This window comes from Pinus tabuliformis, chromosome 8, assembly GCF_031772625.1.
Source record: "Pinus tabuliformis cultivar Carrire ecotype Pingquan chromosome 8, CPIR1, whole genome shotgun sequence".
Lineage (NCBI taxonomy): Eukaryota > Viridiplantae > Streptophyta > Pinopsida > Pinales > Pinaceae > Pinus > Pinus tabuliformis.
This window is the reverse complement of record NC_142294.1, coordinates 523,909,814-523,925,878: the sequence shown is the minus strand read 5'-3', so window position 1 is coordinate 523,925,878 and position 16,065 is coordinate 523,909,814. Positions and strand designations below refer to the sequence as shown.

The 16,065-nt window shown below is 39.7% G+C and overlaps 1 long non-coding RNA gene across 1 annotated transcript; it reads left to right on the top strand.

Annotated features, from left to right (window-relative positions):
• The first annotated feature begins 506 nt into the window (after window positions 1-506).
• On the top strand, window positions 507-1,240 carry LOC149236461 (uncharacterized). The gene is made up of 3 exons (XR_016268401.1): window positions 507-631; window positions 743-763; window positions 867-1,240. It is a non-coding gene; the product is annotated as an uncharacterized LOC149236461 (long non-coding RNA).
• Window positions 1,241-16,065: the final 14,825 nt, after the last annotated feature.

Below are 16,065 nucleotides of genomic sequence, written 5' to 3'. Positions count from 1 at the left end.
GATTTTTCTAACCTGATTTTTATTATTGAATATACTTGGTTCAATCAATTTCGTAAATAAATCTTATCTATATTACATATTTTCTAATAAGGTATATCACCATAAAAAAGTAAAAAAAAATAAAAAATACTAATATTTATTAGATTTGAAATCTATACAATACTCAAGCTTCAATCTACTTAAAGGTTACATAATGAATGACACTCATATAAAGAAGACTTCCAACTTAGGGACTACAAACACACATTAAGAGTTTATAACATTAGTCTAGGGGTTACGACATGTTGCAGATTATATTTTTTTAATATGTTTGTTTGTCAAACATCCCATTGTATTTGGCTCAACCCACATAGCCCTTAGGAATTCGAGCAATAAAAATAAAGGTGATTTAATGCTTATGTGAATGTGTCCAACCATGTACTATCTACCCCACCTACGTGGGATTGTATCCACCATCCACTGGGGTTAAATGATCTAACTGCTAGGATGGAAGCAACAACCGATGAGGTAATTGTCTTCTCCCAGGTCTCGAAGCTTCCCCTCATTCCATTGTTCGACGTTAGGGTTTACTGGGTCTGCAACATGGTTAACTGACTAGGTCGACTTTGTTCGAACAACTTCATGGAAGCTGGTAGGTTTACTTCCCCTCACACAGGCCTTTACCCTTATTTTTTTGCGGACAACTTAGTTCTTTTGGGGTTCCACCTCTCTTAATCTAATCCTCTTGGGTTCTATTCTATAGGTTTGAGTTCTTCTCATTCAGGTACAATGATTAAGTTCATTATTAATTTTTTTCCTAGGTTTTTATAACTTCTAAAGCCCCGACTTCTCTGACAATTTCCGGTTATTTGTCTCTTTTTCTCCAGGTAAGTATAGTATTGGTCTCTTTTGGTTTCCATATGATTCTAGCCGCATGCAACTACTCATCCACGATATGTCTCTCCAGGTTCTTTTCCTCTTTAGCTCACTTAGTGGATTAATGGGTTTTCTCAAGAATTTACTTTCTGGCATGCTTAGTTTTATTTGAACCCATGGCTGACTAGAATTACCCTAGTGTTTTGCAAATCTACAACGTTCCAATGGTTTATAACTGGTTTCTATGGTTTATTTATAACCCTAACTAATTGTATCTTTTTTTTGGGTATGATGATAACCCTACAAGGTTTTGTTATGGTAACCCGCCGAATCCATTTGCTTGTTACAGAAATTCGATTTATATATAGATTGGCCACCAACCATTTTCCTTGATGGTTAACAGAATTTTGTTTATATAAATATACTATGTCAACCTGCCCTTTTCTTGCTTGTTAATAAAGTTCAACTATGGATAATTATGGCATTATGTCATTTTCTTTACTTTATTATCAGAATTCAATTATGGATCAATTGTGGCATTCTGTCATTTTTCTTTACTTGTCAACAACATTCGGTTGTGTAAAAATATTGGATCACTATCATGTTACTTTTTTGAGAAAAATAAATAAGTGGTTAAGAGTTTATTTAGTCTTTCAGAACTTTTCTTGTTACATGGTAGTTTATTAGTTGTGGAAGAAAAGATGCCTTCACAACAACAATTTGCAGCCTCATTTGTCGACATATTTATATGTTTTCTCATTTACTGGGTCTTAGTTTCTGAATCTAGAATAATGTCTCCCTGCTTACTGTTTTCTTCATAATTTTCACATATATACAAAAAGGGACTATATCACCTGGTTTCAAGGAGAACTGGGCTTTTCTGGTTCAACTTGCTACCCAAAGGTGTTAATAGATTTTAGCCATGGTACTGGATTGCCTTCGATGGGCTCCAACCTCTAATATTGAGACTAACCACAACCCTCGCAAGAGTCTCTCTCTTTTAATTATTCAAAGGTCTATTAAGTTCAATTCGAGAATTTTTCTGTAAATACATACATAACAATTTTCCCTTGTAAATATAGCTTCTTCTGTTCTAGTTCTATAATTAATACGTAACAACTTTTTTATTCTTCTTTCATTGTTCACAGCCTAAATTAGTTTTCAGAGTTTCTTATTCTATTATTCAAACTGCATACCAAATGAAATTCTCATTCACACCATGTTCATTATTTTTTCAAAATAAATAACACATAACCAATCTTTAGTTTTTTGACACACAAAGTCACAAATTTCCTTAAAAACTTAAGCAAACACATCCACGTAGTAATACTTATCTAATGTTCTGCCTGCACTACAAGATTAATCAGGAAGTCTCTCCACTTGACCACTAGACTGGCAATGATGTCCAATCTCCCCCCAAGCTTTCTCTCATCCAGACAGTATATGGTTGAACCCTGAGTTAAGCTAGCTTTCCAAACCTCAAGACCACCTAGTCCAGTTCATAGCTTTAACTCATAGGGATCACTTAAGGGTTCCACTGACTAAGAGTCTAGCTCAAGAACTCCTTAATATCTGCAACATCCTGCTCACCTGCACAACATCCTGTGCTAGGTATCAATTCCTTCCACTCTCTCTCTCCTTATGTTTTTTCCTTCTTTTTCCTTCGAGAAAAAAATATTCATTCCTTGGATCCCTTCATTTCCATAGGAAACGAGAGAGCTTCTAACTAATCTAACTGTTTGGAGAGTTTATTATTTTAAAGTTTTCTTTTAATACCAAAACTTCCTTTCTTTAATTATTTTTCTTTAATCTTAAACACATCGTTTGTTAGGCCTTCCTCTAGACCACAAATCAGTTAAGTTCATAAAATAACCAGTAAAAGTGAAAAGTGAAATTAAAACAACATAAATTATTAAAGTATCCATGGGTTGTCACATCTCCCCCTCGAGCGAAACATTGTCCTCGATTTTCATCTCACACTGCTTAACTAATCTTGATAGGCCTGTTGCATGAAGTCCTTATCTTCCTAGGTGACCTCTTCTGGCTGAAGTGATCCCATTGCACTTTAACCTGGGTGATAGCTTGCCTCTGTAGCGTTGTTTCTCTCTACTTGAGAATGCGTAAAGGTTTTACCAGGAGTTCTCCGTTTGGTTCGACCTATGTCATAATCACATCGTGTCATTGTCTTATATTGGTTATGATCAATATTATCTAATTCAAATCACAACTTACATGCTACTTGCATATCCTACCAATTAATCACATGTCTAGGATCATAAATATATTTCTTTAATAATGACACATGAAACACATCATGGACCCTGATGTGAGTGGGTAGCGCTAGTCTGTATGCCACCAGCCCAATTCTTTCCAAAATATGGAAAGGACCATAGTATCGAGGTGCTAATTTCGCGCAGCTACCCCACTGCAAGGTGCTTTTCCTAGGCTTCACTCGTAGGTAAACATGGTCTCCTACATGAAACTCTCTGTAGGTCCTTTTCTTGTCTACATAAGTCTTCTGCCTGTCCTGGGCAGCCTTTAAATTTTGGTGTACTTTCTTTACTGCATGTTCCATATCAACAAGCATTTCAGGGCCTAATATCAGCTTGTCTTCATGATTGTTCCAATTAGTGGGCACTCTGCATTTCCTCCCATATAGCACTTCAAAGGGACTCATTCCCAAGGATTCATGATAGCTATTATTGTAAGTGAATTCAACTAAGTGGAGGTACTCCTCCCACTTGGTTGTTTTTTGCATCACATACATTCTGAGCATGTCCTCCAGCACCTGATTCACTCGCTCAGTTTTCACATCAGTCTAGGGGTGATACGTGGTGTTGAACTAGATTTGAGTACTCGGTCTAGTAAAAAGGGCTTTCCAAAAAGCAGAGTTAAATTTCACGTACCTGTCTAAGATCACCACTTTCAATATACCATGTATCCGAAATATATCCCTCATAAATATGTCAGCAATTTCGATTTTTTTTATGTGTATTTAACTGTTATAAAATGGGTTTTTTTGCTTAATTTATCCACCACTACCATGATGAAGTCATTCAATTTTCTGGATTTGGGCAGTCTCATAATAAAATCTAGAGTAATTGTATCCCATTTCCATTCAGGAATGGGTAAGGGATGGAGCAACCCAATAGGATGCAGGTGTTCCTCTTTAACTTGTTGGCACTCTAAAAATTTAGCCAAGTACTCAGTGATGTATTTCCTCATGCTCGACCATAAAAAATTCCTTTTAATTGCAGAAAATAATTTTTGATATCTCAGGTGAGCAGTATAAGGGCTTCTATGGAACTCATCCAACATAAACTGCTTAACATAATTTGGTTAGGTACATATATCCTACCTCTAAAGGTTAGTAGTATGTCACCATCTAGACCATAATCAGATTGCTTCCCAAAGTTTTGTTGTAACACCCTCCTCCCACATCTACTCAAGTAACTGACTAATCAGGGTAAACATCTGATGAGAAATTATTATGATATGATTCAACCTCCTAAGACACCTTAAGGAAGTAGAACCAACGGAAACACACCATATATACCTTCCACATCAACAATAAGACTCTCAGGAACCATCCCCACCTCTCAAGTAACCAACCCCTGGGTCCCACTGAGTTTTTAAACCATTAAACTCTTAGATGCTCCCTTGATATGGGAATGCATGCGACCAGAGAGCTTTGGATGCTCCCATAGCATGGTATGCCAGTGTCCAGAGACTTGTCTGCCCAAAACTATGCCTGTGTCCTCGGGATTTGAGCCACCTTTCAGGCCCAAAACCCAAATCATTGCCAATAACTCAATGACACTTTCAAAATCACAATTTACATAATAACAAGGCTTACAAAACAAAAACCAACTTCAAGACTAGGCCTGACCATCCCTAACCAGGATTGACATTTTTTCAAACACTTGACATAAATCACATCTACAAGAAATGAATACAACATAAAGCATAAAAAGGATTGATAACTCATATGAGACTTAACAAGAAGGATCACCACCCTCTTCCTTTAACTGTTTTGACATCAATTAGGTCTTGCATCCATTATCCTTCCAGTTACAAGTAAATACATGAAATAACCATGACAATAACCATTCACATAACCATGCTTATAACCAACATTAAACCAACCCCTAGGTCCCACTGAGTTTTTAAACCATTAAACTCTTGGATGTTCCTGGTGGGCTCCAGTATTGTAGCAATAATGCTATAACTCTTGGAACTCCCTTCTTTAATTTTATCAACCCGGTAGTTCGTAACAAACTTGGAAGCGACGGTGCTGTATGCACAAGTACTAGCTCTTGCCGCAGCTGTCACTTGGTCAGCTGGCACAAGTCCACTAGGAGCTTAAGCCAACTTCTATGAGCTCTTAGAAGAAGCTTTTTAATTGATGGATGAAAGCTAACTCGAAGGAAGCTAATCTAATTGCAAAAAGAAACTGAAAGCCAAAAAGAAACGCAAACCCTAGCAAACCCTAATTCTACCAGCTAGTCCTACTGACGCAAAGGAGAGCATGCAAACTACTGAAAGAGATGCCATTACTTCTATGAAGGTAAAATACATGTGTCTAGACTACTTCTATCTGAAGAAAACATCTTTTTGTATTTTTGATTAAGTTTTTGGAATTATCATGCATGTGCTTTTAACTATTTTTGACTGTGCAGAGGTGGATCAAGGAGGAGAAATGCTTGGAAGAGGTCGGGAAGGTTCAGAGAGGGTCTAAGGAGTCCCCAACACCCTTCCAGAGAGTTTCACAAAGTTTGGCTATCAAGAAACCTCATTCGTGAGCTTCTACAGGAAGTCTGCAGGGGTTCTACAGGATGTTTAGGATTTCTACAGGATGTTCTGTAATTTTTCTACAGGATGTTCAGAAATGGGATTTTGGAGCATGGATGGAGGGAAAAAGATGATAGAATGAGTATGGAGGTGAAATAGGGGTGTGAAGAGGTCCAGGACTTGGGGAATGGAGTTGAGGAGAAGGTGTAGATGGTGAGATTGGTTTAAGGAGGGATGAAATGATGTTGCACAAGAAGATGAGAATCATGGCAAAGTAAGCGAATGAGGTAAATGTAAGGTAAGGGTTCTGAGTGAATGATGAAACAGGTAGGTTGGATGGGGTATGTGCAGGTAAGGACGGGTAATAGGTACTCTGCAAGTGGTATTTCCAACTGAACACACAAACACTTATAAAACCTATGACCCAGTTACTTTACTCTATTCTGACCTAAGTAACAACAAAAGGAAATGAACAACAGTTTATTCGAAATGAAATGCATGAACTAACTTATGCCTCTAAGAAATCATCAACTGAAGCATTTAAACACTACTAATATCAGAATCTACAAAAGAGGATTCCAACACTAAGAATTGCATGGCAAAGCAAAACAACATTTTTGTTGGCAGCAAAGTCACATTGGTCCCAGCTCATGATTCCACTGAGGGGGAGGTGAGATCCAAGGTGTTTGGTAGCCTTTTTCTTGTTATTATCCTACCAATCTATTCTAACCATGAGAAGCTACTTTAACCATCAAAAGAAATCTAAATAACAAAGCAAGATTTAAATACAAATAGCAGATTTTATTCTAAGAATGCAACAAATACACATAAAGGTAAACAAAGGAGGTACTGAGCGCTTGAGATGGGCCCAACCCCAAGAGCTACAGCCTCCTAAGAGAGATTTAGAGCTGGTGCAAAGCTGGATTCATCTTTATTGATCAAGAAATGAAGAGTAACATCAAAACTGTCCACAAGGAGAACTTGAAAATGAGCTGACAGCAAAACTAATCTATTGCGTAAAAATCGAACTACAAAATGACTACAACAAGACTATGAAATGACTAACTACCAGCTACAAAATGACTAACCACTAGCTAACCCCAAAATGAGGCCCTAAGCCTTCTTATTTATACAAATTGAGGACCCCAACAGTCCTCCTAAAATTTAGGGACTCGGCTGCCCAAAACTTGTAGTTAACAGCAGTCCTACTTGACTTGCTTGGCTACCCTTGTGCTAATTGATTTGGTGGCCTTTGAACTCCGAGCTGATGGTGGAGAATTCGAGGTAAGGGCCCATAAATGAAGGGGACACCTTCCTACAAATCCTCTCCCTTGTTCTCCCACGAATTTGGTTGCCAAGTGCTCATTAAGACCTTCAATTTTGTCTCCAAATTGACCAAAAAGGCTACACAAAGCACCCATTAGACTTGTTGGCATAATGACTAACCAAATTCACTCTATTAGCATAAATATAATCAAGAACATGCAATAAACTAATGAGAATGGTGGATTAAGTCAAATTAGGAGGTTGAATGAGCCCAAATAATTATCCATTTTTGGGGCTCATCATCACCCCCCTACTGAAAGTGTTGCTCATCCTCTGAGCAACCAATCTTCCCCTCATCTTTGATGGCCCTAGTGGCCTCCTTGTCATGCCAAGCTTCTGAAGTGATGTCCTCTTTTCTGTCATGAAACCATGCTTCTTTGCTTCTTCCCACTGCCTGTTCCTTTTCCTAGTGAATTCTCAGCCTTGGTATGAGTGTGCAAGTATATTCAATCTGATGGCAGCAATGGTGGCGAAAGGAGATGAAACTAGTGGAGGATGGAAGAAAGGAGTGGTTGCATGTCTCCTCAACAGTCTTCAAGCTTCAAATCCCTCTCCATAATTGATTCTAGCCTACCCAAAGGCTTCTACAGGATGTTTCTGGTAAAAATACAGAACTTCCTGTAGAAAGTTGAACCATGACTAAATTGTGTCCGAACCCTAAAAAGAATGAGTGTTCATGGAGGGGATGAATGTGCTTAGGGTGGCCAACACAGGTGCTGCCTCCTTAGCTAAAATCTCGGCTGATTTCTCCTTGTGCTGCCCTTTTTCCAAACTTCCTGTAGAAAGTCCTGTAGCTGAGTTTTGGCTTCCTGTAGAAACAATCTTCAATGTTTTTGCCTGTTTGACTGAAGATGCCTTCTCCTTGACCTGTGCTGTGGTTGCCTTGGGTGTGTCCCTACTTGTTTTGACATTTTTAGTCCTCTCTGCCCGTGTTTGAAACCATTTCTCCCTTGGTGTTTGTGCCTTCATTCCTCCCACAGTTTTGGCCTCAACAATTTGGCCCTTTTTCTTGCTTTTCCTTTTGTTGTTCTTGTGGCTTTTCCTGTGATGGCCTATCCTAGGTCTTCTTACCACTGCCTTTCTCTCTTGCCTCCGCGTGTTTCCTTTCTTCAATTTTGTGCGACACTCAACTTGCTCCAAAAAGGATGTAAGCTGGTTGGTCTGGTTTGGTGAGAGTGCCCTGTTTCAATGCTTCGAGCAGAAAGGGACTGTTGTTTTATGTCTTCCTCTTTTGATCCTCAGGATAGGATTTCTCAGGTGTGTCAGTCTAAACATCAATCTGGGTACATGAGTATGGCAAACTGCAAAGGATTTGGGGTTAACAAGTAGTTGGGGAACAGAATGGTAGGAATACATCCATAGTTTAAATCAGAATGGTGCTTTTATCACCGATGCAGAGGATAAAATGTATTAGGTGGGCACATAAAAAAAAAGGACAGATTTCTATCAAAGACATATATATTGCTATACCAATTCCCTGGTTATAATGCTTTTGTTGCCCAAACTCGACTGTCAAAAGGGAATTAAGCTCCCATAGACAGAGTGCAGAGCCTCAGTCAATCTTCACTGATAAGTATATTGTTCGCACAAACCAAAGGCATGCATAGAAACAGTCAAATAAGATCTCCACCACCAGTTGTAATCTTCACTGCACAATTCAAAGTGGCACAAGACAATGGTGATCTCTGCACATGTAACAATGAGGATCACAAAGACAATGAACAGGAACCCAAATATACAGTAGAACTGATGCAGCCATATTGAAGTTAATCTGAAGAACAGTCCAATGGATATAGCTCCAAAAGGCAAAATGCCTCCAATTGGTATTGAGAAAATGGGCTGCATATACCAAGCTTGCTCTGGAATCTGCCTGGGGATTTGATTGGTCTTTGCTGGATCTTCAATTGTAGGTTCCTTGTAGCCAAAGTAACTGCCCACAAAGACCAATGGCACAGAAATTCCGAACCATAAAAGGACCGAGGCAAACATAGTCTCGAAAGGAACTACACCAGCTCATTTTTTTCCCCATAGCAGTGCATTGAGAATAAAGAAAATGCAAAAGGAAATGCCTGGAAACAAGAATTGTGTCTTCAGCATGTTCCTCCTCTGTTTTGTGCCCTTGAACATCTGATATAGACGTGACAATGCATACCCTACAAAGAAACCCATAAACACCCCTAATAGCAGCATAGCTGTCATTAAACTTCCACGGTTCAATGTTCGCATCATGATCATTGCAACCATTTCGGAGAGAAATAAAACAACCATCAATGAGTTGATGATAGAGAACCAATTAACCGATTGTGCACACTTCAGTTGAGGATGTGGAAAGTGCAGATGAACAACAATTCATAAGTTTTAGCTGAGCCGCCTTTAATTGTTGCGTGATTTGCGTGAGAGAGTGAAGTGGCCAAGTGTACGTGGACACATGCAGACGCAGTGCTGTGATGAGCTGCATGTCCTCTTCTTGTTGATCAGTTACACTGGAGTTAAAGCCTCTACCACTGTCTGTTTTTATTTTTATTTTTAATTTTCACGTAAGTTGACTAACACGTACGCTGCATGATTCCTGGCTGATTGCTAGAGAATTGGAAAAGGAACTATCGGCTCAATGTTTCCATATTCGTGCCTTAATTCCACCATTCCATTTGTTTAAGCATTTCTTCAATTAGATTCATGCAACAGAGGAACAAGTTTTAGTCACGTACCTGAAGTCAAATGGTTGCTATGGCCTGTCATTTGCTGCATGCATTGGTTTTTCTGATTGCATGTGGCTTGGCTGCTAATTTTTGGTTGTTTTCCTTGTGCAGGTGTCCTCTAGCCAGATGCGTGCTGCAGGAGTCCATTTCCACGCTCAGATCTGCACCTTGAAGCTGCTGCTGCTGAATTTTCACCAAACCAGAACTTATTTTCGCCATTGCTCCCAAACGGTAAACCGGATCGATCTGAAACTTGCTGAGCATGTTCCTATCATCATTATGCACCTCCCATAGCAAAATTGTGATCAATGGATGCACGGATTTCGAGAAAAATGGAAAATGGTTGAATATTTCAGAGATCGATTTCTCGGAAACCGTGCATTGGAATCGGCTGAAACTGCTTGGGTAGGTTACCATCACTCATATGCATATCCCCATGAAACAGGTTTTGAAACGGATGCACGGATATGGAGAAAATGCAAAAAAAGCTGATGGCGATGGAGGCTAATTTCTTGGAAACCGTGCACCGGAATTGGTTGAAACTGCTTAGGCATGTTGCCATCACCCTTGTACAATTCCCCATAAAACGGTTTTTCAAATGGATGCATGGTTTTCAAGTTATGGCAAAAACAAATTTTGTTCTAGGTATTTTTGCTTCAAGGCATTTTGCATTTTTGTTGCATGGTATGAAAAATGAATTTGGGCTGTGATGCAGGTATGGAGATGATGGAGGAGGAGTTGGAAGATTGCATGAGGACTTCTGAACCCTTGAGGAAGCTACCATGTTCACCAAACCACTTTTTTCAATCCATTTTTAACTTCTTGTAGTTCCTACAGGAACTTCCTGTAGAAAACACAGTTTTGAGGAAAGAAGCACAATGACATGAAAAAAAAATGATGGAAAATGGGTGAGGGATGGAAACATGGATGCTTGCAGGCATAACCAATAGATTCCAAGCTTTAGATTCCCTTCCAAAATCGAATCTGGCTCGCTTGAAGGTTCTACAGGATGTTTCCTGTAGAAATACAGAACTTCCTGTAGAAGGCACAAAACTCCCTTGGACTTGGTTGTGAGTGATCCTCCTACCCTGCAATGTCCTTGCTGCAACCTGAAATTAGCCAATGGAAATTAGTTTTATTTCTCTTTTTCTTTTTCTCTTCTTTTTTTTTTTGAAAAACAACTAGGGCGCCTCATGGAGGTTTTCACCCTAATTGCCTGCCTTGGGCGCCTCCAAGGGAGGTTTTCACCCAAGGATCTTATTCCCTTTTATTTTCTCTTCTTTCCAACCCATTGACCGCCTCATGGAGGTTTTCAATCAATGAGCCAATCTAAGGCGCCTCTGAGGAGGTTTTCACCTTAGATTTTTATTTTCTTCTTATTTTCATTTTTTTTTTTTCTACCCTACCCTACTTGAAAAACAAAATCATTTTCAAGTATAAGAATACTTCCAATGGAGCCATGTGCACATCGAGATTAGAGAAAAAATGATGTGAAGGCTCGAAATGCATGCTTGGACAACTATCCGGACTTTAGAGACCAAATGATCTGACTTTGAAGGGATCACACATAGTTGAGGAAGAGAGTACCGCTGCAACTTAGTCACCTTCTGAAACCATATCTCAATATAGCTTTGATATCCTTGGTCCTTTTGCTGATCTGGATCATTCTTCATGTCACCTTCTATCATGACCTTCTCATCTTCCTCTTTTTGTTGATCTTTCTCTTGAGTACATGGAGGATTTGATGGTAACCATGAAGGAACTCTCTCGATCTCTGATTCTGATCTCTTCTCTTCATCAAGTGCAACCCATGGTTCTTTGATCTCCTCTTTGGAATCTTCTTTTTCCTTTGGTCCTTCAATGTTGTCAATATAATCTCTGTTTTGCAACACTCTTCCTGAGCTTTGGTGAACATCATTGAGCTCAAAAGGAGTCATTTGCACATGTTGTGCCTCAGCTTTGCAATTGGGTTGAGCTACTCCATTGTATGGTTTTGGAAATGGTGGTACGGGTAGCTGAGTGGGGGTGTATATTTGAGATGGATGTGGATGGGGTTGTGGTTGAGCAGGCATTTGGGGTTGCCTTGGTGGAGCAGGAGGCGATGGTTGCGGATGAGCAGGTGGTGGAGGAAAAGAAGCGAGAGGAGTGTTGTATTGGGGCCTCCACCCCTGATGAGGTGCATTCCATTGAGGTTGTGGCTGAGCATAAGAGTGAAATGAATGAGCAGCTGGTTGGGCATAATATGGATCTATGAAGGAACAAGGAGGAGGTGTGAACCAGGAAGGATGAGCAGGGGGACCCCAAGAAGGCATGAAAGTGGCTTGATAAGGGTCATAATAGGTCTCAGATGTCCCTTGCAGTTCCTGCTGGTAAGATCTAGGTCCAGGCGACTTCCTTTGGTTCATATGATAGAGTGGTTCAGTGGCTCCTTTAACTCTTTGATATGCAACTTTAAGTCCAGGCAAGGAAGGGCACTGATTCGTAGGATGGTATTCTTCACAGACAAAACACACTTCTAGGGAGTGCATTGGACATTCGTTCCTAGGATGCTTTCTAGTGCACCTAGGACAAAAGATGACCAAAGCCCTCTTGGCTTCCTCTTGCTTCTTTTGGATCCACAGGGTATCCAATTGCATGGCAAGAAACTGCCTCATATCACTCTTGAAATCTTCTATCTGATCTTCAAATTCGTCTTTGGACAAGGGACTGCTCCCAACATTTCTGCTTGTAGCCATTTGCTCCAAAGGAATGGTTTCTTCTTCTTCTCCCCTTGAGGTTCTTCAAATATGTCCTGCTGTCCACCTAAGGGTTCTTTAATCACAGCCATCGAAGAAGAGAGAGAAGGTTGGCTGTGTGAAGCAATGGGGGTGTTGTGCAATCATTTTTCTAACTTATCTCTACTCCTACAAGGCATGAAATGGAAAGACTTTTGATTGCTTTTGTTTTTTTTCTCTGGTACCTGCAAAACTAAAATAGATTGAACTACAACTAACTATCTTGCTGAAATGAAAATGCGGAATTGAAATGAAAGCAGGAGGGGACTAATCTATTTTGCTCAAATGAAATTGCCGGAATGAAATGCTAGGCTACGCTTGCGAAATTGAAATGCTAATCTACGCTTGCAGAAATGAAATTACGGAATTGAAATGCTAATCTATGAAAGCAGGAAAGGCTAATCTACTTTTGCATAAATGAAATTGCATAATGGAAATGAAATAAACTACTTAGCAGAAGATTGTAGTGGAAAATAGAAGAAAAGCAACAATCACCAATACTCTGACGCTTCCCCGACAATGGCACCAAAAAGATGGTGGCCTCCAGTATTGTAGCAATAATGCTACAACTCCTGGAACTCCCTTCTTTAATTTTATCAACCCGGTAGTTCGTAACAAACTTGGAAGCGACGGTGCTGTATGCACAAGTACTAGCTCTTGCCGCAGCTGTCACTTGGTCAGCTGGCACAAGTCCACTAGGAGCTTAAGCCAACTTCTATGAGCTCTTAGAAGAAGCTTTTTAATTGATGGATGAAAGCTAACTCGAAGGAAGCTAATCTAATTGCAAAAAGAAACTGAAAGCCAAAAAGAAACGCAAACCCTAGCAAACCCTAATTCTACCAGCTAGTCCTACTGACGCAAAGGAGAGCATGCAAACTACTGAAAGAGATGCCATTACTTCTATGAAGGTAAAATACATGTGTCTAGACTACCTCTATCTGAAGAAAACATCTTTTTGTATTTTTGATTAAGTTTTTGGAATTATCATGCATGTGCTTTTAACTATTTTTGACTGTGCAGAGGTGGATCAATGAGGAGAAATGCTTGGAAGAGGTCGGGAAGGTTCAGAGAGGGTCTAAGGAGTCCCCAACACCCTTCCAGAGAGTTTCAAAAAGTTTGGCTATCAAGAAACCTCATTCGTGAGCTTCTACAGGAAGTCTGCAGGGGTTCTACAGGATGTTTAGGATTTCTACAGGATGTTCTGTAATTTTTCTACAGGATGTTCAGAAATGGAATTTTGGAGCATGGATGGAGGGAAAAAGATGATGGAATGAGTATGGAGGTGAAATAGGGGTGTGAAGAGGTCCAGGACTTGGGGAATGGAGTTGAGGAGAAGGTGTAGATGGTGAGATTTGTTCAAGGAGGGATGAAATGATGTTGCACAAGAAGATGAGAATCATGGCAAAGTAAGCGAATGAGGTAAATGTAAGGTAAGGGTTCTGAGTGAAGGATGAAACAGGTAGGTTGGATGGGGTATGTGCAGGTAAGGACGGGTAATAGGTACTCTGCAAGTGGTATTTCCAACTGAACACACAAACACTTATAAAACCTATGACCTAGTTACTTTACTCTATTCTGACCTAAGTAACAACAAAAGGAAATGAACATCAGTTTATTCGAAATGAAATGAATGAACTAACTTATGCCTCTAAGAAATCATCAACTGAAGCATTTAAACACTACTAATATCAGAATCTACAAAAGAGGATTCCAACACTAAGAATTGCATGGCAAAGCAAAACAGCGTTTTTGTTGGCAGCAAAGTCACATTGGTCCCAGCTCATGATTCCACTGAGGGGGAGGTGAGATCCAAGGTGTTTGGTAGCCTTTTTCTTGTTATTATCCTACCAATCTATTCTAACCATGAGAAGCTACTTTAACCATCAAAAGAAATCTAAATAACAAAGCAAGATTTAAATACAAATAGCAGATTTTATTCTAAGAATGCAGCAAAGACACATAAAGGTAAACAAAGGAGGTACTGGGCGCTTGAGATGGGCCCAACCCCAAGAGCTACAGCCTCCTAAGAGAGATTTAGAGCTGGTGCAAAGCTGGATTCATCTTTATTGATCAAGAAATGAAGAGTTACATCAAAACTGTCCACAAGGAGAACTTGAAAATGAGCTGACAACAAAACTAATCTATTGCCTAAAAATCGAACTACAAAATGACTACAACAAGACTATGAAATGACTAACTACCAGCTACAAAATGACTAACCACTAGCTAACCCCAAAATGAGGCCCTAAGCCTTCTTATTTATACAAATTGAGGACCCCAACAGTCCTCCTAAAATTTAGGGACTCGGCTGCCCAAAACTTGTAGTTAACAACAGTCCTACTTGACTTGCTTGGCTGCCCTTGTGCTAATTGATTTGGTGGCCTTTGAACTCCGAGCTGATGGTGGAGAATTCGACGTAAGGGCCCATAAATGAAGGGGACACCTTCCTACAAATCCTCTCCCTTGTTCTCCCACGAATTTGGCTGCCAAGTGCTCATTAAGACCTTCAATTTTGTCTCCAAATTGACCAAAAAGGCTACACAAAGCACCCATTAGACTTGTTGGCATAATGACTAACCAAATTCACTCTATTAGCATAAATATAATCAAGAAAATGCAATAAACTAATGAGAATGGTGGATTAAGTCAAATTAGGAGGTTGAATGAGCCCAAATAATTATCCATTTTTGGGGCTCATCAGTTCCCTTGATATGGGAACGCATGCGTCCAAAGAGCTTTGGACGTCCCACTGAGTTTTTAAACCATTAAACTCTTGGATGCTCCCTTGATATGGGAATGCATGCGTCCAAAAAGCTTTGGACGCTTCCACAATATGGTATGCCAGCATCCAGGGACTTTTCTGCCCATTATTGTACCCGTGTCCTCGATATTTGAGCCACTTTTCAGGCCCAGAGCCCAAATCACTGTTAATAACCTAATGACATCTCCAGAATCCATAATTTACATAATAACAAGACTTACAAACCAAAAACTAACTCCAAGAAGAGGTCTGACCATCCCCAACTGGGATTGACATTTTTTCAGACATTTGACATCGATGCAATCTACAAGAAATGAATACAAGACAGAGCATAAAGGACTGATAACTCATATGATACTTGACAAGAAGGATCACCACCCTCTTCCTTTAACTATTTTGACATCAATTAGATCTTGCATCCATTATCCTTCTAGTTACAAGTAAATACATGAAATAATCATGACAATAACTAGTCACATAACCATGCTTATAACAACCATTAAAGCCACATATTAACAAGTACAAATCAAGATAACTTGGCTTCTATTAAACATAGGCAACGCCGACCAGGTTCGGGACTTCCATGTACCACCCGACCGTAGACATGGCTAAACCAAATATCCTTTTCAGCGAGTCACCCCCATGCCATATTCCAAGCATGAATGTGGGATCTCATGGGTAAGCCAATCCAAAAACAACCAAGGGAATCCAGAGGTTAAACCACCTCCACCCTCACCAAACCCTGATCTCACCAAAACCAGCACCGAGATCACAAAACCAAATTGAACTAGGAATGTTTCCAGACTCCATCACTATCCTTGAGGAATTTTTCGTCTCCTTATCTCTCAATTTTTATCGC